Source organism: Odocoileus virginianus, chromosome 1 (assembly GCF_023699985.2).
Source record: "Odocoileus virginianus isolate 20LAN1187 ecotype Illinois chromosome 1, Ovbor_1.2, whole genome shotgun sequence".
Classification (NCBI taxonomy): domain Eukaryota; kingdom Metazoa; phylum Chordata; class Mammalia; order Artiodactyla; family Cervidae; genus Odocoileus; species Odocoileus virginianus.
In genome coordinates, this window is record NC_069674.1 from 71,487,067 (window position 1) to 71,512,878 (window position 25,812).

Below are 25,812 nucleotides of genomic sequence, written 5' to 3' on the forward strand. Positions count from 1 at the left end.
TGCTTTTGTTAAAAAAAAATAGCAATAAGCATTTTATTCTTTAATCAATAGGTGCTTACTTTAAAAAGCAAATGGCTGCTGAAGAAAATAGTCTTTTCCTTCAATCTTACCAAATGAAAAACATTTCATCAGATAATTATTTTGTTGCACTCAATATTTAACAAGTAGCTGTTTTGATGGGGGAAAGGAAGGAGAAGATACGATAATTTTGGGGTACTGAGACTTACCAGGGTGAGCAGTTTGAGCTGAGCATTAGAGCAGGATTGCTGTGACTTAGAGGGTATGATGGGCACATCACAATTTGTTCTGCATCTCACATGGCAACAACCACTGCACTGGGCATCATCTGCCTGCATTTGGGAAGGTTCCCTGGGAAGGGGATTTCTGTCCAGCTTGTCCCAGTCAGCACAGCAAGCAGAGCCAGAGAAAATGCAGGAGTCATGCATAGCAGATGTAAAGATGCCCTAATTACAAGGATGAATAAACACTGGAACCAGCTACTCAGAGAGAGAGAGAGAGAGCTTGCAGTCTCCAAGTTCTCTTAATGGGTAAAACCTCTGTGGACCACACACCCCAGCTGGACATGACTAGCCACACTGAGGGAGGACTAGTATTGCTCCAAATAAGAGGCAAAGGAGTAGTTGTTTTTTTAAAAAAATTAAATGTTGGAGTAGGAAAAGGCAACCCACTCCAGTATTGTTGCCTGGAAAACTCTATGGACAGAGGAGCCTGGCAGGCTACAGCCCACCGGGTTGCAAAGATTCGACACAATTGAGCAGCTGAGCACAAACATGGGCCCACCCTAATCCAGAGCGATCTCATCTCAAAACGCACAATCACATGTACAAAGATTGCTTTTGCAAATAAGGTCCTCTTTGTAGGTTCTGGGGGTTGCAACTTGGCATACCCTTGGGGCCACTATTAAACCTGCTGCAGTCTGGTAAGAAAAAAAAAAATTAAATGTGATGAGTAAAGTAGTTATTTCTATCCAAAGCAAAAATAGACAGTTACCACATTACAAAAACATTTTATCCGGAGAACCTTAGAGTTCAGGTTTTCAGAACCACTAATTTTTTTAAATAGGCCGCCTCTCCTAAGTTTAAGAAATACTTCTAGAAATTGGTGACTATGCTGTGCATGTCCTTAGTCGTGTCCAATTCTTTGTGACTCCATGGATTGTAACCCACCAGGCTCCTCTGTCCATAGGATTTCCCAGGCAAGAATACTGGAATGGGTTGCTATTTCCTCCTCCAGGGGATCTTCCTGACTCAGGAATCAAACCTGTGTCTCCTGCATCTTCTGCATTGACAGGCAGATTCTTTTACCACTGAGCCACCAGAGAAGCCAGGAATTGGTAAAGGGCAGGCTAATTGATTTGGGTGAACTTCAGACATGAAAATATGCTCTTACAATTTCTCTAAACTCCTATGTTGTCCTAAACCAGCTTATAAGCACTTGACAGGAAAACAGTGGGAGAAGTGGGGGAAGGTCTGGGTGGGGACCTCAGGAAAGTTCAGGCACCTAGATTTTATTCATTCAGTTCACTCTGCTTGTCTTACTGCCAACAACATCTTTCTCTTCACAAAAAAGTTAATAATTATTACCACATTGTCCTCTTCTTTACTTATTAAAATACGAGTGGCTTCCCTGGTGGATCAGTGATAAAGAATCCTCTTGCCAATGTAGGAGACGCAGGTTCAAACCCCAGTTCAGGAAGATCCCCTGGAGAGGGAAACGGCAACCCACTCCAGTAGTCTGGCCTGGAAAATCCCATGGACAGAGGAGCCAGCTGGGCTACAGTCCAGGAGCCTGAAAAAGAGCTGGACATGACTTAATAATTAAAACAGAAACAATAAGTTATGTACTAGGCAAAGAATTAAATTGATCCAATAATTTCATGCTTCCCTGATGGCTCATTTGGTAAACAATCCACCTGCAATGCAGGAGCCCTGGTTCGATTCCTGGTCAGGAAGACCTGCTGGAGAAGGGAAAGGCTATTCATTCCAGTATTTTGGCCTGGGGAATTCCATGGACTGTGGTTCACAAAGAGTCGAACATGACTGAGCGATTTTCACTGTCACTTTCAATAATTTCACACCTTATTTCCATCTGAAAGACCATAAATGTTATTGTATCTCTCTTTCCTTGTGTGTAAAATGGGTGTGCTAAAGGACAATGAAATAACTAGATGATCTATGAAGTCTCTTTCCATTTTAAAAGTACCTGTTTCTATGGTCTCTCTAGGCTGATATTGCTGCTTGTATACTAGGAGTCAGACCCCAGCTCTGCCCTCTCCTCAGTGTGGGACTTAGAGCAGGTTACCTAACCCCACGTGGAACCAGCTTCCTTGTTTTACTGCCATCATTACAACCCTCACTCGGTACACTTTCTTGGTCAAATTACTTAACCCGTGTACAAGATGCTATGGACAGGAGTTGAAGACATGTAATACCTGTAAAAGAAACACAACATAAAACCTCACAATGTCTCTCATAGGAGAGCCTTAATAAAGTTAATCCCATCCATTCTGCAACCTTTGGAGAGTTTCCTTACCCATTTCAAACTAATGTCACACACAATTTCCCTTGAGAAAAAAGGGCAGAGGGTGAGAAAACTATTAGGCTTTATGCTTTGGAGTTTGATATAGTGTTTGTATCACCACATTTTCTCTTTCATCTTTTATCACTCATTATGATCAAAATCACCTGGCACATGCATTAGTTATCTGTGTTCTCAAAGTCAAGGCTCAAAATAAATGCATATGAACATGACCTGAAACACTTAGGTAACAGAAATACAAATGACTAGGTCAAAGAGACAAATAAAATTTATGAGAATCTCGAATTTTTCTGGATTTTTAAAAATCCTTTGCTCATTATTTGAACTATTTGTCTTATTAACAATTTAAAATATTTTGTCCAAATTAGACCCATGAACTATTTTATTGAGTTTTTTCTTTTTAATTGTATATCCTCACCTCAGCATAGGTGAAAATCCTTAGAATAAGTGGATATATAAATCATATATAAATACTTAAGGATCATTTAAAGATATGATCTTCATGAACATTTTTAGGTCACATGCAGAACAAGTATATACATTTTGACATCAATAAATACTTTTAGAATTAATGAAAACAAAAAGATCTCAGGAGGTCTGTTTTACAATATGTTGTCCTCAATATTTCTTTCATTTTTTGCTAAGTGGACACTTCAAAGGGAAAAGCAATTATTCAATCTATTCTCATTTGTGTTACCATCACCTCCAAATTACAAAATTAATGTCCATTTCTTCAGCTTTCATAGAAATCTATTGAACATTGTATCTCTGGACTTCTGCCAAAAGCCTATGTTGAAATGACCATGAAAAGAATATTGTGGCATCTTTCATTAAGTTGCAATTTGGTGACATTTTTGTTTGTACAGTGTCCTTCATAATAAGATCTGTGAGGTAAATTTTCCTTTGAGTTCAATGTGTTAAGCAGTATTTGTTTCTTCTGAGCAACTGATATATTTGAATTTAGTGGTCAGTAAGACTATGTAACTTACATTTCCCCTTTTACCAAGAAATCCTGAGTTAAGTTTTCTACTCGGTTTTAATATCTTGTCATTTTTTAGGTTTCAGTTGTAAATTATTCACCATCTCTACCCATTGTTTCCACTCCCACAAACTCATTCATAAACTAGCTTTTGTTCTTTCTCATTTTTAAGTGCCTCTGTACTTTATTATATGCTAATTCAAATTCAAATATTTTTAAAGAGTACAGATAAATAACTTTATATTGTCAAACTTAATAAAACTTTTTTCTTAATTTAAACCATTAGTGTAATTAAAGCTAATGCATTTGAGTATATAATATGAAAGATTAAATTCATCTCTTTCTAAACAATACTCGATCACAAGAGGCAAATGCTATGAATATGCGTTTATTTAGACATAATCTATTAACAAACTGTAGTGGCAAGTATATGTGGTTGTTACCTCTAACTATGTCAAACTGCTCCAAATAGAAATATGTACACTGTTAGTATGGGCTTTCCAAGTGGCTCAGTGGTAAAGAATCCACCTGCAATGCAGGAGATGCAGGTTCAATCCCTGGTTTGGGAAGATGCCCTGGAGGAAATGGCAACCTACTCCAGTATTCTTGCCTGAGAAATCCAGTGGACAAAAAGCCTGGTGGGCTATGGGGTCATGGGGTGGCAAAAGAATTGGACGTGATTTAGCAACTAGACAACAATGCTATCGGTACAATGCTATGCACTCCTAATACTCTGAAAAATTCCTTTAATTCTATAAACCATAGGGCTTTATATTTAAATTTAAAGAATCTCAATTGTTCTCTGGATTTATAGTCAGAAAAGAAACAAGTCTGACATATTTCTGGGTGTGGTTTCTAAAGTTTTTATCCCCTTTGATTAGCTGAATATTTGAAGTCATCTTGAAATATGAATCTTGTCAGTCCAGGGGTTATGGAAATCTTGTACTTGTCCTTGAGAAGACCCCAATGAAGTCACTGTGGCAGAGTATTTCTTCTCTGTGAATTAGCCTTATTCATGCAACAGAAGGGCTTAGCTGCGGAAGCCACTATAAAACAACTGGGACACCCACACATCCAAATACAGCCATTTCAATATTACTCTTTGGTTCTAATAAAATTAGGGGTAAAACCTTCTTCTAGTCACCATCATCTATGAACTCTGAATTGGCTATATATGAGGAGAACATCAAGCACCAATGCCAGTGGTGGAAAGAACAAATACAAGAATAGAAATGAGAAAAAAAAAAAAGAACAGAAATGAGAAGGAAGTACCCTCCAGATGCTGCTACCAGATCATTTTCAGCCTCTGTGCAGTAGTAAGTCAGGCCTCTCCTGGGTTGGTTCCAAGTATACCATGGAAAAAAGCCAGCTCTAAAATTAATATTCTGCTGATAATTTGATCATCGCATAAAAATCGAGAAGAGAAAAAAAAAATCGAGAGGGATGAAATTACCTTCTCTTCCTTTTTGGCCTTTTATTCAGGAATACATGTCATTTAAGCAACTCCATTCTTGCAAAAGGAAGTCAATCATACCTCCGAACTGTAAAACAACTAGAACAAATACATATGTTGAGAGAAGCGTGTTCATGGGAGATTATCTGAAGGATATGAAATCAATCCACTCCTCTAGATAAGCAGTCACAAACTAAGATTGATTTAACCCACAGGAATACTTTGTTGGCCCACAGTGTGTTTCTTTTAAATTTGAGCCAACACTGAAAAATAGTGAGATTTCAAATATAGAAGGCGGCAACAGTGTCCGTAGTGTCCCCACATGGCAACACCTGCTGGGGCTGGGAGATGGCAGCTGCTCCCATAGCTGGGGCAGAGGCCCTCCAGGTGGTCACAGTCCATAAAAGTCTGTGTTTGCCACGATATACAGAGTCTAAACTCAGAGGGGCCGCGGAGAACTGAGTGCCAGGAAGGCATCGCTCCTGCCGCTGTAGTGTCAGTATCGCTTTGACTTAACTCCACTTTGGTGGCTGTCATCAGCACCCAGCATGTGATCTGACTGTAGACTCACTTCACTGGAATCTGGACCTTTTCGTTTTTTTTTTTTTTTTTAATAGTACCTGGAATCTGGCTCTTTCATTCACAACGTTAATAAAAATAAATCCTTTACTCTCCCACACAGATATCGAATTATTTATAAGCACTTTTCCTATCCCATCAGAAGAGTAAGATCTCAATTATGGTACTTCCTATCTTTTCATCATCTCATCACACCCCAGCACAGATAATACACTTGCCTACTACTGTAGACCAGTGGCGATTATTCCCAAGAGGATTATGTATCCCCACCCACAGATGTCAGGTTTAGCCAATGGAATGTGAACAGATATGATATACATAATATCTGAGCAGAAGCTTTAAAAGACAGTGAGTTTCCACCAGCCATCTTTACCTGCCATCCCCCAAAAGCAATGCTCCTTCAGCCTAGGTCCTGAAATGAGGACACATGTTACACCTACTTGAAGGCTGATGGAGCTGCAAGTAACTCAAATCCTACATGTAATATGAGCAAGTGACTAATATCATCACCTTGGGAAATGAGTTCATCTTCACATGGCATTCAAACTCTGAATAATGTCACTCAATTCTCATTTCTAAGTATTCACAGAAGAAAATTAGTTGCTAATGAGGAACTATGAAAGAAAGAAGAATCTCTATTTTCTAAGGTCTTACAATCTGTAATATTAAAAAAAAAAAAAAAAAACCAGCAGCATTTGGAGATATTTGACTTTTGCCTTCAGAGAGACTATCACAAGTCAGTTCTTCTGGTTCCATCATTGACAGAAAGATCTTGCTTAGAAACACAAAAGGCAAACAGACATAGGAATAAGGGTAGTGTTACAGAAACTATCCTCAAGAAAAATCCTTGTTTTTGTCAGAAAGTGAATTTTTCTGAAGCCCTTGACTGTGTCAGGTACTATGGAGGGTTCCTAAATGGGCCAGGAGAGGTATACCTAACAATTGTTGCCAGTGAGCAAGAACAGAAAAACAAAGGTTTCTTGAAATGTTGTTTAAAGCAAACTGGCTACTAATTTCACCTCCCATTCATTTACTAATAACCCCCAGGTCTTTATTTTCCAGTTGACTTTCACTTGTGTTCCAGGCCTGCATTTGTAGCTTGCTGTTAATTGATGTACCTCAAACTCAACATGTTCAAAATCTCATTAGTCTTCTCCATATCATCTCCCCAATCTGCTTCTCTCCCTCTACTTCCTATTTTAGTGAACAGCATTGTACTTCTAATCATTAAAAAAAAAAAAAAGGCATCATCTTAGGACAGAGGCTGCAACCTAGCTGCTTATTTACTGAAGTTGTTTATTTTGGTTCAGACAGAACTTAAAAAAACAAAAAACTTTGAGCCAACATATAAGATTTGGGAGATGTCACAGAAAAATAAAGATTTAGGATTCTCTTTAAAAATCAGAAGATGAAACATCAGGCTCCACTTACACAGAGCAATGGGCTAAAACTGAAGAGTAGATGTCCCATTTAGACTCAGGTAAGCTCTCATTTCAGCTAGTATTCATAACAGCCACAATGGGTGCTGAGGTTTCTTTGATTCATTTTTATCAACTGTTTGGCTCTTGAGGCATCTGAGATTATGACTTGTGCTAAGTCCTTTCTCCCCTCCATACCTCCACCAAAACCATCAGCCAGTCCTACAGATTCTAGCATTTCTCCAATCTGTCTCCCTCTTTATCTTAATTGCTACATTCTTAACTATGGGATCTCAAACAATGCTCATCTGGACTGCTGTTAACAGTTGAAATACCTCCCATTCCATTTGTCTAATGAATTCCCAAACTCCAGTGAAGTAAAGTGATGCAATGATCCTCTTGAAGGACTTCACTGGTTCTCCATGGCCCACAGGATAAAGTTCAAATTCCCCTAGTACATGGTACCAGGCCATTCATCCCTGATCTCTACCCACCACTCCAGTCTTAACTCATCGCGCTCCCACAGCACTCTATACTCCAATACTTTCAAACAGTTCTGCTAACCAGGTGGATAATTTCCGTCCTCTACATCCTGCTGCTGTTTGTGCCTACAATATCTTCATCTCATCATTCAACCCACACAGCCACATTTGTAACTCCAGAGATTCTGTTCAACCATGAACTTCTTTTTGAAGACTTTTCCATCGAATTCTCAATTCTGCAGGCAGACATGACCACTGCAGGCCCACATCTGTTCCTTTCTGTCCCCTGTAAGACTGCTCTACTGATGACCACAACCCTTTATTGTGTCTATCCTTGTGTCAGTGCTTGCTTGTATTAGACTGGGAGTCTGCCTCATTTGCCCTTATATTTCCAGACCCACGCTTGCTGCATATAGCTGCTTAATAAATAGTGGCCTGAATGAATAAACAAATGATTATGTCAAATGATTATCTATAGGTAGGCTGTTCTCTTAAACAGGTTGATCATCCGCCTATAATTCTCTTTAAACCACTGATTTGCTTTTATCTGGAGATTATTCAAAGATTAAAATTTTTAGCTCAGTTCAAGAAAATTAATTCAATTTCTAAAATAGTAGAAGCTCAAATTAATGAAGTATGTTTGTATTAACAATGTTTTCCCAATATTATTCTTAAGAAAGATACCATATATTGCCTCTGACACCTGGAGGCAAATGATTGGTAAGTAATTTATGATTCAGATTAATTACACCATATGTAGGACACACATCAATGTGCCTTATGGGTATAGTTTATAAATAACACTAGGTTATAGCCATCAATCTTCTTAATGAGGAAAAAAGTACCATAGGACCTTTAGAGAACGAATTATGAACCAACCAAACTTTTACAACATAAGGAGAACACAAATGGCACATCTCCAGGTAATACACTTTATATTACTCTCCAGAAAGCCACATTAATGTAAAACTAAAGGTATCTAAGGCTCCAAATTCTTAGATAAGATCACACAAAAACACCTCTTTTGGAAATCTAAAGACAGTCATTCATTTGATAAATATTTATTGAGTACCTACTGTGAACTGGGCACTGTTCTAAACTTTAGGGATACTGCTGCCTTTATAAATAAGACTAAAGGTTGGGGAAGCTAGTACAATACACCAGGTTGGAAGATACAGGGAGCCCAGGGCTGACTCTGTAGCATATCAAAACCAAATTTCAATTGGCTGGGGAACTGGATGATTTTTCCCCCCACTTTGAACCAATCCACATTTTGCAGCTGTCCTCATGAAATTTAGATTTTAGAGTGTGTTGGGGGGTGGGGGGTGGGGGGTGGGGAGGGCATAGGGCAGGTCAACAGTTAACCAAAAAAAAAAAAAAGAGCAAAATACAAAGTTTGTCCAGAGAGTAATAAGTCTGTAAGAGAAATAAATCAGGGAAGAGTCATGAGGAGTGCTGAGTGGTAGAGGTGCAATTTAAAATACAGCGGCCAGGGAAAGCCTCACCGAGAAAGTGTTATTTAAGTAAAGAGCTGAAGAAAGGGAGGGAGCGGGCCATATGGATATGTGGTAGCAAGGCATTCCAGCAGAGGAAGCAACAGCAAATGAGGACACACATCCAGACATGCCTGGAAATTTCATGGAACAGCCAGGAAGTCAGTGGCCTACACTGTACTAGAGTAAAAGGGCAGGGAGGAGAAGAGTAAATAGCAGACTCAAAGAGAGGTAATCTAGGGGAGGAAAGAGGCAGGATTGGAATATATAGGACAGTCCCCTAATCTGAAGGTCCAGTGCTCTCTTTTTATAACAAATGTTGTATATTCTTCCCTTATGTCCTGAAAGTAACCTCACTGATGATAAAACTTATCTACACACCTAACTTCAAAAGAACTAATACAATACTGAACCTGTAATACAAATGAGAAATAAATGGAAGTAAGTTATAACAAAATTAATCTATTTCAATAGGTAAATGTTTAGACATAAACACTGTAAAAGATAAAAATGCCACCTTTCTAACCACTGTAAATGTGACACCTACAAATGCAGAATGATAAAGGTGTGTTTTCTTTAAGCCTCAAAAGTCACCAATGGTGATGCTGATTCAATCTTTAAAATGCCTTTCTAAATGACAAACCTCTGGTAAAATTCTGAACTCTCTAGAGTGTCATCTTCCCTCAAATTATATGATGGTTGCATTTCTGGAAAATCAAATGTACTTTAAAACCATACAAAAACATTTTGTATGTTTATATAAATGGAGTTAGGTCTAGGTTCAGATCATTATAAACAGGTTTTTCACCTTCAAGAATGTCCAAAGGACATTCAAAAGTCATGCAGAAGACACACAAGGGGACTTTTTACGATGATGAGAATGCTTTATACTTTGTTGTGGTGGCTACAAAGGTGTATACATGTGTCAAAACTGACCAAACTGCACAGTTAAAATGGCCCATTTTATTTTACATAAATTTACCTCTAAAATTGATTTAAAAATCATAGAGTATAACAAATGATTTTTTAAGGGAAGCTGTAGGATGGACTAGCAGGCTCAAACACACTAAATGCCACTCAATCAAGGTACATCCCAAAAGGTTTGCACAAATTTCCAAAACACACCCTAGTGAGCAATACCACATACACTGAGAATATAGCCTGCTGTCTCTTAGTGGGATAGGAAGTAACTAGGAGGTTTTGAGCTGAGTAGTGATAGAATCTGACATATTTTATAAAGGACTGTTATGACCTTTGAGGCAGACAGGCAAGGGCTGATGCAGAAAGACCAGTTAGAAGACTATCATAAAAGGCAAGCAAGAGAGGACAGTAGCTTAGCAAAGTGGTAAATCATTAGATGTATCAGAAAAAACCTTCACAAGTTTCCAACAGACCCCCAAAGGTAATGCAGGAAATAGAAAGAGCTCAAAAGATGTTCCTTAAATTAAAAAAAGTAAAGGGTAGTAATTTTCAATATTCTTAACCATACTCATATAACACTCCACACTTCATTATGCAATGTAATTTAAAAAAATTTCTGTGCCTCCAGCTTTATCATTTTATATCTAAATGTAATGAAACATGTTTCTGATGGAATGAGATTTAACAAAAAAATTTTTTTAACTTTACCATAAAAAAGTATATTTCTTGCCTAAGTGAAATACTTTACCTTGGCTATTTCTGTGATAATTTAGGTCTTGTAATACCATTAAGCTTAGTGAAATCTGAGAGCTTTTCTAAGTATAGAAATTTAGAAGGTTATGCTGGATTTGTTACAAGATTAGAACCTACTAAATCAAATTATATAAGCTTTGAGATCACAGATAATTTCTCATCTGTCTTGTTCTGTTAAAATTGGGGGACAGTTAATTGAGGGTTCTAGTTAGCTGACTCCATGTACACTAAAGTTTTATATTTAATATTTAAACATTTCCTTTAAAAATATCAGAAAAGCATTTTTGACTGAAATGATTTCTGAGGTTTGCTTCAAAATAATTCACTGGAGAGAGGGAATGGAATGGAAGTAGACGAGATGAGACTGGTCACAGGCTGATAATTGTCAAAGCTGACAGATAAGTAACAGTGATTCATCTCACTATTGTCTTTATTTTTTAATAAATTTAAAATTTTTCATAATGAAAAGTTTTAAAAAATCAGGGTCTGATAATTTAGTCAATATTTGTTGAATAACCTCTATGTGTCCGACTTCTACTGGAGCTTGGGAGAAATTTATTAATTATAAGGATAAGATCTCTATGTTAAAGAGCTCACATCCCAGAGATATAAACAAACAGTTATGAAACAATGTAAAGACTAGAATATTGTTTTAAATGCATAAAGTGCTATAGGATCAAAGAAGGAGTGATTGATTATTCCTGATGAAATCACAGAATCTTCCCAGAGGACTGATGTTTAGACTGGGCCCTAAAGGTTAAATACACTTTATCGGGGACAAAAAAAGGGGCAGGAAGCCTCCACAGAGAAAGTAACATAACTCCAGAAAATGCTCACACTAAGGCATTAAAAGAAAAACAACAGACAGTGAAGAAAAAAAAAAAGTGTGTGAAGAGAGTAAACAATAGTTGTATTTTTACTGCTAGTACCTAAAACAGTGATTAACAATATATTAGGTATTCAAAATTGAAAAAGAGATAGGATGGAAGTAGCAGAGAGCAGTGTTTTAGTGTTTTAAAACCCAAAGAAAAAGACAACCCATGGGATGGGAAAAAATATCTGCAACTCATATATATCTGATAGGGGTCTAGTAACTATAAGGCAGAAAGAACTGCTATCACTCAACAGTAAAAAGACAAAGAATATAACTAAAAAGTGAACAAAAGACATGAACAGACATGCTTTCAAAGAAGATATATGAATAATCAAAAAGCATAAGAAAAGATGCTCAACATCGATGATCTTTGGAAAATGCAAATCAAAACCACAAGGTACCACTTCAAACCCACTAAGATAACTAGAAATTAGCAAAAGAAAAAAATATTTTTAAGGAAAATAGCAAGTGTTGGCAAGGATAAGGAGAAATTGGAACCCTTGTACATTGCTGGTGAGAATACAAAATGGTGCAGCCACTGTAGAAAATAGGTTAGTGGTTCCTCAGAAAGTTGAACACAGAAGTACCATATGACCTAGCAATATTGCTCTACATACATGTACACACATGTTCACAGCAGCACCACTCACAGTGGCCAAAGGTAGAAACAGCCCAGACCTTAGATGAATGAATAAAGAAAATGTGCTGTATTATATACAAATCAGTCACAAAGACAAATACTGTGTGATTCCACTTGTGTGTGTGTGTGTGTAGGCTTCCGGGGAAGGGAATGGCAACCCACTCCACTTCTTGACTGAAGAATCCCATGGACAGAGGAGCTTGGCAGTGCTGCAAAGAGTCAGACACAACTGAGCAACTAACACTTTCACTTTTTCACTTTTATGATCTATGCAAAGAAATAGAGGAAAACAATAGAATGGGAAAGACTAGAGATCTCTTCAAGAAAATTAGAGATACCAAGGGAATATTTGATGCAAAGATGGGCACAATAAAGGACAGAAATAATATGGGCCTAACAGAAGCAGAAGATATTAAGAAGAGGTGGCAAGAATACATAGAAGAACTGTGCAAAAAAGATCTTCACGACCCAGATAATTACAAAGGTGTGATCACTCACCTAGAGCCAGACAACCTGGAGTGCAAAGTCAAGTGGGCCTTAGGAAGCATCACTACACACAAAGCTAATGGAGGTGATGGAATTCCAGTTGAGCTATTTCAAATCCTGAAAGATGATGCTGTGAAAGTGCTGCACTCAATATGCCAGCACATTTGGAAAATTTAGCAGTAGCCACAGGACTGGAAAAGGTCAGTTTTCATTCCAATCCCAAAGAAAGGCAATGCCAAAGGAGGCACAAACTACCACACAACTGCACTCATCTCATACGCTAGCAAACTAATCCTCAAAATTCTCCAAGCCAGGCTTCAACAGTATGTGAACTGTGAACTTCTGATGTTCAAGATGGATTTAGAAAAGGCAGAGGAACCAGAGATCAAATTGCCAACATCTACTGGATCATTGAAAAAGCAAGAGACTTCCAGAAAAACATCTATTTCTGCTTCATTGACTACGCCAAAGCCTCTGACTGTGTGGATCACAACCAACTGTGGAAAATTCTTCAAGAGATGGGAATACCAGACCACCTGACCTGCCTCTTGAGAAACCTGTATGCAGGTCAGGAAGCAACAGTTAGAACTGGACGTGGAACAACAGACTGGTTCCAAATCAGGAAAGGAGTACATCAAGGCTGCATACTGTCACCCTGCTTATTTGACTTATATGCAGAGTACATCATTGGTAATGCTGGCCTGGATGAAGCACAAGCTGGAATCAAGATTGCAGGGAGGAATATCAATAATCTCAGATATGCAGATGACACCACCCTTTGGCAGAAAGTGAAGTAGAACTAAAGAGCCTCTTGATGAAAGTGAAAGAGGAGAGTGAAAAAGTTGGCTTAAAGCTCAACATTCAGAAAACTAAGATCATGGCATCTGGTCCCATCACTTCATGGGAAATAGATGGGGAAACAGTGGAAAGAGTGTCAGACTTTATTTTTTTGAGCTTCAAAATCACTGCAGATGGTGATTACAGCCATGAAATTAAAAGATGCTTACTCCTTGGAAGGAAAGTTACGACCAACCTAGAGAGCATATGAAAAAGGAGAGACATTACTTTGCCAACAAAGGTCCGTCTAGTCAAGGCTATGGTTTTCCATGTAGGGATGTGAGAGTTGGACTATAAAGAAAGTTGAGCGCCGAAAAACTGATGCTTTTGAACAGTAATGTTGGAGAAGACTCTTGAGAGTCCCTTGGACTGCAAGGAGATCCAGCCAGTCCATCCCAGAGGAGATCAGTCCTGGGTGTTCATTGGAAGGACTAATGTTGTAGCTGAAACTCCAATACTCTGGCTGCCCTATGTGAAGAGGTGACTCATTTGAAAAAGACTCTGATGCTGGGAAAGAGTGAAGGCGGGAGGAGAGGGGGACGACAGAGGATGAGATGGTTGGATGGCATCACTGACTAGATGGACATGAGTTTGGGTAAACTCTGGAAGTTGGTGATGGACAGGGAGGCCTGTCGTGCTGTAGTCTATGAGGTTGCAAAGAGTTGGACACGACTGAACTGAACTGAACTGATAATCCACTCTGTTTCTGTGATATTGATCATATTACCTCCTCTTTCATTTCTGATTTTGAGTCTTTTTTTTTTCTTGGCAAGTCTCTAAGGATTTCTCAATTTTGCTTATCTTTTCAAATAACCAGCTCTTCATTTCATTGATCTTTTCTATTTTTTTATTTATTTCTTAATTAAAGGATAATCACGCTACAGAATTTTGTTGTTTTCTATTAAACCTCAACATGAATCAGCACCAGCCATAGCTATACATATATCCCTTTCCTTTTGAACCTCCCTCCCATCTCTTTCTAGTGTCTTTTTAGCATCATTTTAATTTACTCCTGCTCTAATTGTATTTCCTTCCTTCTACTAACTTTGAGCTTTTTTCATTCTTCTTTTTCTAATTCCTTGAAGTGCAGATTATGTTGTTTGACAACTACCATATTACTTATATCTGAAATCTAAAATATGACACAAGTTCATTTGTGTCATATTTTAGATTTCAGAAGGGCAGGGCTTCCCTCATAGCTCAGTTGGTAAAGAATCCTCCTGCAATGCAGGAGTCCCTGGTTCAATTCCTGGGTCAGGAAGATCCCCTGGAGAAGGAATAGGCTACCCACTCAAGTAGTCTTGGGCTTCTCTTGTGGCTCAACTGGTAGAGAATCTGCCTGCAATGCGGGAGACCTGGGTTCAATTCCTGGGTTAGGAAGATCCTCTAGAGGAGGCAAAGGCTATCCACTTCAGTATACTGGCCTGCAGAATTCCAGGACTGTATTGCCATGGGGTCGCAAGGAGTCAGACACGACTGAGCAACTTTCACTTTCACTATGAAACAGAAAGAGGCTCATAGATATAAAGAACAAATTTATGGTTGCCAATGGGATGGGGGAGTGGTGTAAGGATGGATGGGAGTTTGGGATTAGCAGATGCAAACTATTACATATAGAATGGATGAATAATAAGGTCCTACTGTATAGCACTGGGAACTATATTGAATATGCTATAATAAGCCACAATTAAAAAGAAAAAAAAATAAAGTTAGATTGTTTAAGACTTTTCTAAATTCTTGAGAAAGGCATTTATTGCTTTGAACTGCCATTTTAGAACTACTCTTGCTGCATCCTATAAATTTTGGCATATTCCTTTTCCATTTTCATTTGTCTCAAGGTATATTTTTATGTATTTTTTTATTTCTTCTTTGACCCTTTGGTTGTTCAGTAGCATGTTGTTTAATCTCCACATTTTTGCAAATCTTCCAGTTTTCTTCATGTTATTTATTCTAGTTTCAAGGGCTTCCCTGGTAGATCAAATGGTAAAGAATTGCATACAATGCAGAAGACCTGGGTTCGAGATCCCCTGGAGAAGGGAATGGGAACCCACTCCAGTATACTTCCCTAGGAAATGCCACAAAGAAGCCTGGTGGGCTATAGTGCATGAGGTTGCAAAGAGTTGCATATGACTGAGCAACTAACACTTTCACTTTCATACCATTGTGGTTGGAGAAGATGTTTGATATGATTTCAATCCTCTTAAATGTATCAAGACTTGCTTTGCGCCCTAATATATGATTGATATTAGAAAGTATTCCACATACACTTGAGAAGAATGTATTCTGTTGCTTTTGGATGGAATACAGATCATATGTAAACACCTGTTAAGTCTATCTGGTCTAATATGCTGTTCAAGGCCAAGGTGTTTATTTATTGATGTTTTGTCTCAAAGATTTATCCATTGATGTAAGTGGGATACTAAAGTCCCCTACTATTATTGTACTATATATTTCTCCCTTTAGCTATGCTAATATTTGCTTCCAAAATTTAGGTGACCTATGCTTGGTGCATAAATATTTATAAAATGTTTTATCTTTCTGTTGGATTGACCCTTTATCATTATGTAATGTCTTTCTTTGTCTCTTATCACATTCTTTGTTTTAAATTCTATTTTGTCTGATATAAGCATAGCTATTTCACCTTACTTTTGGCTTTCATTTGCATGGAAAATATACCTTCACTTTCAGTCTGTGTGATTCTCAACATTTAAAGCAAGTCTTTTGTAGAATATATAGATGGATCTTTAAAAAAATATATCCATTCAGCCATTCAGTCTTTTGATTGGAGCATTTAGTCCATTTTCAAAGTAATTATTGAAAGATGTGTTTAGTGCCATTTGTAAATTATTTTCTGACTGTTTTTGTAGTTCCTTTCTGTGCATTTATTCTTCTCCTGCTCTCTTTGACTGTGGTTAAATTTCTTTAATGGTATGTTTAAATTCATTTCTGTTTATCTTTTCTGTATTTACTCAAGATTTTTGCTTTGTGGTTACCATGAAGCTTATATATAACAACTTGAATCTATAACATTCTAAGTAAAAATAACTTAAGTTTGATCCAACTGTAAAGCTTGTTGTTATTACTTCTCCCACCACATTTTAATGTTTTTGATGTCCCCTTTTACATCTTTTTCTCTTGTGTGTCCCTTGTAACTAATTTTTTTTACTACTTTTGTCTTTTAACCTTCACACTAGCTTTATAAGTGATTAATTCACTATCTTTACTATATATTTGCCTTTCCAGTGAGATTTATTTTCATGTGCTCTTGTTATTAATTAGCACCCTTTCTTTTTAGCTCAAAGAATTTCCACTGGTATTTATTTTAAGACCAGTTTAATGGTGATGAACTCTAGCTTTTGCACATGTGGAAAACGCCTTCTCTCTCCTTCACTTCTGAGTGAGCTCTGCTGCTATGTATAATATTCTTGATTAGAAGTATTTTTCTTTCAGCACTTTGAATATATTGTGCTATTCCTTTAGAGCCTGCAAAGTTTTTGTTGGAAACTCTGGGACGTCTTATGGGGGTTTCCTTGTGTGTAGCAAGTTAGTTTTCTCTTGCTATTTTTAAGATTCTCTAACCTTTATTTTTTGGAGAAGGAAATGGCAAACCACTCAAGTGTTCTTGCCTGGAGAATTCCAGGGACGGGGGAGCCTGGTGGGCTGCAGTCTATGGGGTCGCACAGAGTCGGACACAGCTGAAGCGACTTAGCAGCAGCAGCAAGTCTTTATTTTTGACATTTAAAGTATAGCATGTCTTGGTATGTGGGTCTCTTGATTTCCCCTCATTTGGAACACTGGGATTTCTGGATCTAAATGTCTGTTTCCTTCCTCAGGTTAGAGAAGTATTTAGCCATTATTTCTTCAGATAAGATTTCTGCCCCTTTCTCTCTTCTCCTTTGGGAGCTCAATGATACAAACGCTAGTCTGTTTGATGTACCATTAGTTCCTTAAGCTATATTCACTGTGCTTCTCTGATTGGGTGAGTTTCACTGCTCTATCTTTGAGTTGACTGATCTTTTTTCCTGCTTCATCTAGTCTGCTCTTAAACCCAGCTAGTGTATTTTTCAGGTCAGTCATTGGATTCTTTGCTCTGTGACCTTTTTTGGTACTTTCTTACATTTGCCATCTGTTACATTTTCACTGTGTTCTCCCCAGATCAGAGAGCACCTTTATGACCATTAATTTCAACTCTTTATCATAAAAACTACTTATCTCCACTTCATTAATGTTTTATTTTCCTGAGGGTTCATCTTTTTCTTTCATTTGGAACATATTCCTCTGTTTCTTCATTTTGCGTGACTCTGTGTGTTGGTTTCTAATAGCAGATGAAACCATCTCTCCCAGTCTTGAAGGTGTGGCCTCAAGTAGGAGATGAAATTTGCTGTTTCATTTCCTCTTGACTATCTCTCAAATCTTTGTGCTTGACCAAGCAGACTTCTTATATTTCTAATAGGTCCCAGTTGTTAAGTATGTGACAAGATCTTCCAGTGTCCCAAATTGGAAGATCTCAGCACCTCGATTCAGGCTGTTTGGAAGTCAGACATTCAAGTATCAGTTTTTAAATGTATGCAAATGTGTACAGTCCTGTAGGACCACAAGTGTAAGTCCCACTGGCCACCATAACCAGATGATCTGAAGGGGTCCCTAGGGGGCACTTGCAGATACCAGGGCTCCAGACCAGTGCATGAAGTCTTTGCTGGATGACACTGGTCACCTGGAGCAAGGCACGGGGAGACGGCAGGCAGGGCAAGGCCCATGTTCCTTGAGGGCAGATCTACACGCCACGACGTGTGGCCAAACCTGAAGACTGGAAATCCAAAATAAACAAAGAGGCCTCCTTCACAGAAACACTGGGGGTGTGTCTCAGTCTACGCTCTGTTCAGTGCCTTGGGGGTATAACTTGCCAAAGAAATGCCACAGTGCCATGGGACCCAGAAATGCAAGCTTCCTGGCTATCAGAGCCAGGCAATGAAGAGACATCCCAGACAGCAGACACCCAACTGGTGCCAACAGACATAAAGATCAGGGCACTAAGTATATATTAAGTGTCTCTTCCCTTCAGGAGACAGTAAAACACTTTAAAGTGGACAGTTCAGTGATATTAGGTATATTTACATTGTTGCTAAAATCTTGCAAATCAAAACTTAAACCCAATAAACAACTGCCCTTCCGCCTACTCCTAGACTCAGGTAACCACCATTCTAGTTTATGTTTCTATGAATTTGACAATTTTAGATACCTCATATATAAGTGGAACCACTATTTACTTTTTCTAGTTTTATTGAGAAATAGTTGACATGAATCACTGTGTAGGTTTAAGGTGTACAGCATGATAGTCTGATTTATATATATTGGGAAATGATTGCCACAAGGTTTAGCTAACATCCATCATCTCATAAATACAATAAAAATAAAGAAGAAAATAGTTTTTCTCCTTGTGATGAGAACTCTTAGGATTTACTCTTCTTTCTACAATTTTCCTGTATATCATCAAAGTGTTAACTATAGTCATCATATTGCATATCATATCTCTAGTACTTATTTATAACTAGAAGTTTGTATAGTTTGAATACTTTCTCTAGTCTCCCCTCCCCACACCTCTGCCTCTGGTAACCACAAGTATGAACTCTTTTTCTATGAATTTGTTTTAGATTCCATATATAAGTGAAATAATACAGTATTTCTCTGTTTCTGTCCACAGTTTATCTTTAATTTAAAATAACAGCAGTCACTGAATAAAAGGGATTTTTTTGCCTGTTTTATTTTGTGGCTTTTTGCTGACAGTTGAACCTGAGTCCAACCAATATACTGGATGGATTTTATACACGGTGCAGTCATGTTACAGTCCTTGTTAACAACCCATTCCTGAATACAGGAACTAAAAGTCATCATGTGAAAGGATCAGACTGGTTCCAAATAGGAAAAGGAGTACCTCAAGGCTGTATATTGTCACCCTGCTTATTCAACTTATATGCAGAGTACATCATGAGAAACACTGGTCTGGAAGCAGCACAAGCTGGAATCAAGATTGCCAGGAGAAATATCAATAATCTCAGATATGCAGATGACACCAATCTTATGGCAGAAAGTGAAGAGGAACTAAAAAGCCTCTTGATGAAAGTGAAAGAGGAGAGTGAAAAAGTTGGCTTAAAACTCAACATTCAGAAAACTAAGATCATGGCATCTGGTCCCATCACCTCATGGGAAATAGATGGGGAGACAGTAGAAAACAGTGGCAGACTTTATTTTGGGGGGCTCCAAAACCACTGCAGATGGTAACTGCAGCCATGAAATTAAAAGATGCTTACTCCTTAGAAGGAAAGTTATGACCAACCTAGACAGCATATTAAAAAGCAGAGATATTACTTTGACAACAAAGGTCCGTCTGGTCAAGGCTGTGGTTTTTCCAGTGGTCAGGTATGAATGTAAGAGTTGGACTGTGAAGAAAGCTGAGCGCTGAAAAATCAATGCTTTTGAACTCTGGTGTTGGAGAAGACTCTTGAGAGTCCCTTGGACTGCAAGGAAATCCAACCAGTTCATCCTAAAGGAGATCAGTCCTGGGTGTTCATTGGAAGGACTGATGCTGAAGCTGAAACTCCAGTACTTTAGCCACCTCATGTGAAGAGCTGACTCATTGGAAAAGACCCTGATGCTGGGAGGGATTGGGGGCAGGAGGAGAAGGGGACGACAGAGGATGAGAGGCCTGGATGGCATCACCGACTCGATGGACATGAGTTTGAGTAAACTCCGGGAGTTTGTGATGGACAGGGAGGCCTGGCGTGCTGCGATTCATGGGGTCGCAAAGAGTCGGACACGACTGAGGGACTGAACTGAACTGAACTGTAGTTAGCATTTATTGTTATCCTATTCAGCCTTTGTTGTGTAACACTGAAGCTTCAAGAGAGTTGAGAATCATCGGGGTTTTGATTTCATTTCTGCCATCTATATGATTTTCGGCAAATCATTTCATTTCTTTAAGCTTAGGCATCCTTACTAGTATTCTAATGTATAAATAAGGATAGAGATGATATTATCCAGCTTGCTTACTTTAGGGCAGAGTTATGAGAATAAACAAGGAGTACAGGATTAAAAAAAAACAACCTCTTGACATATAACTTTAGAAATGTATTTTATTTAAAAATTTCGTCCTTTCCAAATTTCTTTCCATTTTTATATGCCTTTCTTCTAAAAGTCTTATTCTACTATAGACTAAAGAAGATATGCTCCTTTTGCATCCAGTTCCCTATAAACTGAATTTCTTATTTCAATAATAAACTCACACATTAAAAAATGGTGAACACAGGACTTCCCTGGTGGGCCAATGGTTGAGAATCCGCTCACCGATGCAGGGAACATGGATTTGATCGCTGGTCTGGGAATAGCCCACATGCGGCAGAGCAACTAAACTGTGCGCCACGACAACTGCAGTGCACCTAAGCCCACGCTCTGCACCAAGAGAAGCCGCCACAGTGAGAAATCCGCACACCTCAACTAGAGGGCAGCTCCTGCGGTGACGACTAGAGAAAGGCTGCATGCAGCAGTGAAGACCCAGTTCAATCAAAAAGGAAAAAAGAAGATGTAAAGAGCTTTGTTGCTATAACTAAGTCTAGGGATGGGGGAGTAAAGAATACCGGAAATAAAGCAGAGAAGAATTTCCCTCTCTCCTTTCTTATCCATGCTCCCATAACTTATCAGCTACCAGTCCTTAAGTTTGAGAGCAGGGAGAAGACCGAGAACTGGAGCATGAAATGAAAGGTTTAATATGAGAAGTGCTACTTTAGGAGACTCCTAGGAATGGGTTTGATTCTTTATGTGTAGTTTCACTTATACCAGGTATAAAAGCACTGTGACTCAGTGTTTTATGCAACAAGCTGGAAACTCAGGACCTGTGGCTTCTGGTCATGTACCTGACATTTATTTTTCACATGAGCTACTCAGGTTCACTCCCATGTTTTATTCAGTTTTTCATCTATTAATGAATCAGAGATGCCAAATAACTTTGCAGGTAATAGAAAAAAACCAGAACTCACATAGAGCTACAACTATGAAAGCTGTAACAAGGGCAGTTTTTATGAGAATAGATGTAACAATACAACAAAGTTTAAATTTCTATATAGATATAAAGCATTACTTCCACCTGAGCTAGGAGGGGAAGGAACACTATGAATATGAAAGATATATAATCCTGAACTCTCTTTCAGATTATTAGTTTAAAACTCCCACTAAAATCTTCACAAAAGTACTAAGGAAGATCTTTTAAAACATTATTTGGCTTTCTTCTCACCCCTCACATATTCACCCACAGTGAAGGTTACTATTGAGTAGGGGAAGAACCAAAGAAGAGAGGTTGGGGCAAAAAAGTAAAAGATCTGGAAATCATTAAATCTTTCTTTCAGTTCAGTTCAGTCGCTCAGTTGTGTTCAAACTCTTTGCGACCTCACGAACTGCAGCACGCCAGGCTTCCCTGTCCATCGCCAACTCCCAGAGCTTACTCAAACTTATATCCATCCAGTCGGTGATGCCCTCCAATCATCTCACCCTCTGTTGTTCCCCTCTTTGTTTAACCAGTTCTTATTTTGTGTTTTCTATAAGTAAGTATAAGGTGTAGTACACTAATTCTGAAACACATCGTGTTAAGACAGCACCAGCTAGCATTTCTAGAAGATGAAACTAAGGCTTAAAGTCAAGGTTAAGTGATTTTCCCTGAGTTAAGAAATGTAATGGGTTTTTGAATCTTCATCTCTCTCATTTCAGAGCCCATGATCTTTATTACTGCCCTACTGTTTTTCAGGAAAAGCAGAATTGACCACTGGAATAAATGTTAACAGAACCTGCCTTAGAAAGTACAAGGAAATAAAGTTGTCCCAGAGATTCTCCCCATCTCTCCCATGGCCACATGCGTGTAAGGTGACATCTTTACCTATTTCTGTATGCTTACTTAATGCTCCTTTCTTGACTAACCGGATTCTCCACACTTCCTACTCTTCTCACAGGGTTTGTCAAATCCCTAATTCTACCCCAGGGCATTCAGCTTCTGCCCTTGAGCTTAATGACTTACTCTCTCTAGGTTTTAAGTTCCAGTTCTTAACAGTGAGAACTGACACTCCCAGATCACATTCCTACATCAGGTCAAGGCTGCTGGCCAGTCAACATGGGTTGGTTAACCTGGGTCAAGCACCCAAATCCTTGGCTGTGAATGGGTAGAGCAGTCACATTCCTTAGGAACTGTGGTATAAGTAGGTGGATATTCTGAAACAGCCTGTGCCATTTTAAAACATCACCCAGACAAGATGTGCTTCCTCCTTTTTTGTGTGTTTCTATTAAAGATATTGCCATTCTTCCTACTGCCTAGACTGAAAGTCTAAACATTTTTTAATTAAATAGATTTAACTTTGTTTGAAAAGTAATGCACACACATCCTAAAATACTCAGAATATAACAGAGTATGCTCATTGGAAGTTGTATCCTTTCTACCAAAGATTTTCAAGGTCCTCCTAGAGGCAATCACAGCTAACAGTTTTTGAAGTATATTTCAGAAAAATTCTATGCATGTTCAAGCATTTTATTCATATTTTATCCAAATTCAATTTTACATAAATAGAATAACATGAACACAATGTGTGCCAAGCTTTTCTCACTTAATAAGCAGATTCTGAAACCTATTTGACCTCAACACAGACTATTTTTTTCATTTTTTAATGGCTTCATAGAACTTAAATATGCCATTTTTTTAAAACCAGTGCCCTTTTGATAGGCAGGTACACTGTTTTCACTCTTGCCATTACAAATAAGCCTGTATAAAGTACATATGCTTGTACACAGCTCTAAATATTATTAATAAATTTTTTAGTCAAAGTATGCATGACATTTTCATTTTGACACATTTATGGGTTTGATCCTTGAGTTGTAAAGATCCCCTGGAGAAGTAAACGGCAACCCACTCCAGCATTCTTGCTTGGAGAATCCCATGGACAGAGCCGCCTGGTGGGCTACAGTCCAAGGGGTTGCAAAGAGTAGGACATGAGTGAGTGACTAACACACTCACACACGTGGCCAAATTGGGCATCTCTGGTTGTTCAGATGGGAAAGAATCTGCCTGCAAGATGAAAGACCTGGGTTTGACCCCTGGGTTGGGAAGATCCCCTGAAGAAAGGAATGGCAACCTATTCCAGTATTCTTGCCTGGAGAATTCCATGGACAGAGGTGTCTCACAGGCTACAGTTAATGGGGTATGGGGCTGCAAAGAGACCAATGAGCAACTAACACACACACACACACACACACACACACACACACAAGGGCAAACTGCTTCCAAAGATGGTGTGCCAGTTTCTCACACCATCTGTGCAAAAGTCTCTATTTGTCCATACCATGCACAGCCTCGTGTTCTGTCAAACTTTCTGATCTCTTCTAATCTGGTAATTTTAGTTATTTTAAAATTTCACCTTCTTTTTTGCCCACTAAATCAGTCACTGAGTTCTGTGAGTTCTTTCATTCTCTCTCACCTCCTTCTGAGTCTCTGTAATTGCAGTGCTATGATCTTAGTTTCAGCTTTTGTTGTGTCATGTATTGCCTCCCAAAAGTGTTCATTCCATTCTCTCCCCTTATTACCTCACAACTTACTCATACACGGCCAGAAAGACCTGAAATCCATAAGGGTACTTTAGCTTTCCCTAACCTACATGAGATGCCAAAGGTAGCTGCTGAGATCTGGAGACACTCGTGTTGCGAGAGAGAGAGAGAAACTTGTAATAAGAAAAATTAAAAACAAAAACAAAAAAGCCCCAGCAAAACCATCAGCCAAAATAGGGCTGGATAACTCAAACAAGTTAACACTTTCCACCCCACTGTCACTAGACTGATATAGTTTGTCCAGCATATAATCTTTATCAATCTGATTTGCACATTCTTCTGACATATCAAAACTAGAGGCAGTCCTGATCATCTGCCCATTTCTCTGCTCACAGTCTAATTTCTTGCCTAGTTCTAGGGGAAAAGGGTACCCTATAGTGAGCTATACTGGTGGATGAGCGAATCCAGATCTTAATCTTTCCTCATATCCAGTGAGTCTCAATAATCTGATTAAAATACTCCAGATCCTTGTTTGAAAAGCTCACCTCAGAAATTAAACTATTCCTCTAAGGGGACTCTTTTTTTAAATATAAGACAAAACTGTATCTTTTTATATGCACATACCTGTATACAAATGCACAGGAAGACATTTGGAAGGACACATCTGGAAGTGGTTCTTTCTGAGAAGAAGAGTAGATTGGTATGTATCAGTTGTATTATTTTAAAAAGAAATATTTTTCTTTAAAACAAATAGGAAATTGGATCTTGCTACTCACACCTGTTTTCTTCAAGTTTATTATTAAATTCCACGGTGCTTCTAAACATTCATCTGGAAAACGGGGCTTGCTACTGATATTTATTTTAACCGAATTGCCTAACCAATCTTATCTGGAAAAAGCGTTGTTTGTGGGTATAGTGAAAAAAAGAAAGTGACCTACAGAAGTTCACGGATCAGGTCTTTCACTTCAGTCACATTATCACGTTTACGCTCCTTAGTGAGAGGTAACATGGTGCGGGTGAGATAAAAAGGATCTGAGTTCTAGCTTGGGCTCCGCTAAGAATATACTAGGGGAAAATGAGCAAACACTTTCATTGTAAAATGGTGAATGAGACTAGGACAGACTTCTTTGATTACTAGAAGACTTACAAAGATGCATTCTATGGTGAAAAATCTATTATTCAGTTCTGAGTTGCTCCAATCTAAAGGCAAGAAGACAAATTCTCTCCAATTCAGCAAACATGTGTGGTATGTATTAGGACACATTGTGAATCTCAGGCGCTCATTCACCAGGTTTTAGACTGATCTGCAAAAAAAGCAAAAAAGTCCTCTCACTGAAGAAGAGCTTCGTTTCTCTTGGCCGTAGCCATTGCCCAAAGTGCCAAGATCTAATTGCCGTCAACATTAAGATGAAGACGTACCTGCTGCGAACGTGAAGACACTACAGTTCCCAGCATGCCTCTCTTCCCACCGCCGCCCTCTCCCGCCCCTACTCCTGGACTCTAGCCGGCCGGGACTTGCAGTCCCAGCCCACAGCTGGCGGCGGCGCGCACGCAGTCTAGAAATGTGCTTTTTCCACAAAAAGGCGGTAAGACGGCAGTTTCCAACTCAAGTCCTACTCCAACTGACTAGGGTCTGCCCGGCGGAGTCGAATTCCCTCCAACCACCTCTCCTAAGACCTGCAAACTGCTGCGGCGGAACCACGCCCCGGAAATGAGGTCAAGTCTCCCAGCTGACGGCTGAAGCGCCTTCCAGCCACTCCTAGCCG

The 25,812-nt window shown here is 38.8% G+C and overlaps 1 long non-coding RNA gene across 2 annotated transcripts; it reads right to left on the reverse strand.

The window, feature by feature from the left end:
* Positions 1–3: 3 nt before the first annotated feature.
* On the reverse strand, positions 4–25,743 carry LOC139035704 (uncharacterized). 2 transcript variants are annotated; one of them, XR_011488419.1, is made up of 5 exons: positions 25,466–25,743; positions 25,194–25,350; positions 24,671–24,726; positions 4,992–5,090; positions 4–1,809 (listed from the first exon to the last, which is right to left on the reverse strand). It is a non-coding gene; the product is annotated as an uncharacterized lncRNA (long non-coding RNA). The 2 variants fall into 2 exon arrangements; XR_011488417.1 differs by having other exon boundaries at positions 4–1,820.
* Between the last annotated feature and the right edge of the window lie 69 nt (positions 25,744–25,812).